At 34.8% G+C, this 1,280-nt stretch overlaps 1 protein-coding gene across 1 annotated transcript in view; it reads right to left on the bottom strand.

Moving 5' to 3' along the window:
• LOC103608982 (dynein heavy chain 8, axonemal-like) overlaps positions 1 to 1,280 on the bottom strand; it is a gene marked incomplete at its 3' end in the record, with an annotated part of 78,611 nt that overhangs the window by 43,638 nt on the left and 33,693 nt on the right. The gene's annotated exons all lie outside the window — the stretch shown is intronic.

Genomic DNA, 1,280 nt, shown 5'->3' with positions numbered 1-1,280 from the left:
TTTTTTTTTTTTTTTTTTTTTTTTTTTTTGGTGGCTGGCTGGTACAGGGATTGAACTCTAGACCTTGGTGCTCTCAGCACCCAGCACCATGCTCTAACCAACTGAACTACCAGGCCAGCCTTTAAAACATTTGATAGAATTCACCAATGATGCCATCTGGGCCTGAGATTTCTTTCGTGGGAAGTTTTTGATTAATAAATCAATCTCATTACTTTTTATAGGTCTATTTAGGTTTTTTATTTCTCCTTGAGTCAGTTTCAGTAGTTATCTCTTTCTGATAATTTGCCCATTCAATCTAGGGTATCTAATTTGTTGACATAATTATTCATCGTATTCCCTCAAGATTTTTTAAATTTTGCTCAGATCAATAGTGATGTCCCTCTTTCATTGCTGTTTCAGTATCTTAGTCTTATCTCATTTATTCTTGGTCAGCCTCGCTAAATGTTTGTCAATTTTGTTGATCTTTTCAAAGAAGATACTTTTGGTTTGTTGATTCTTTGTTGTTTTTATATTCTCTATTTCAGTTTTGTCCATTGAAATATTGATTACTTCATTCCTTTTGCTTGCTTTGAGTCTAGTTTTCTCTTCTTTTCCAAGTTTCTTAAGGTGGAAGATTGTTATTGACTTGTATTTTTTCTTCATTTTTAATATAAGGTAATAAATATTTGATAAATTTTCTGAATGGCCTGAAAAACCAGATTGATTGCCATTTGGAAACTGAAGAAGCTTCCCACTCAAAGAGGGAAAAGGTCCCAAAGACAGGGGGCAGTGAGACAAGAGGCAGCATAAGCTGAGTTTTTAGAGAGGGGAAGGAGAACCTCCAGGACATTATGAGGAGGACTCTCACGAGAAGGATAGATGCAGGGCGCACCGCAGGAAGTGTTGCTGCAGGTAATGAAGTGTACGCTGTGGTGGTTTGGGTTTTGTTTCAATTGTTTGTTTGTATTTGAAAGCCTTTAGTAAGATTTTGACAGCCTTTCCATTCCTTTCCAAAATTAGGTTTGTGTCTCTTCCACATTTCCTCTTTTTTTTTTTTTCTTCTTGACTTTTTATTTCTAATTAACTAATTATGTTCATGCAGAAAGGTTTGGAAAATACAGGAGAGTATAAAGAAGGAAATGAAAATCACCAATATTCCTCCCTAAAGATCTTCATTCTAAGCCCTTTAATATGCATAATGCATAATCCCTTACCTTCATTTCAAAAAGCTCTAAAAACTGTTTTACCATAAAACCATTTTGGTAGCAAAAGCTGACCTGAACAAATATGAAGCTATTTAC

Source organism: Galeopterus variegatus, unplaced genomic scaffold (genome assembly GCF_000696425.1).
Source record: "Galeopterus variegatus unplaced genomic scaffold, G_variegatus-3.0.2 Scaffold9037, whole genome shotgun sequence".
Taxonomy (NCBI): domain Eukaryota; kingdom Metazoa; phylum Chordata; class Mammalia; order Dermoptera; family Cynocephalidae; genus Galeopterus; species Galeopterus variegatus.
Note: the sequence above shows the minus strand (reverse complement) of the source record. Positions and strands in the feature narration are given on the sequence as shown.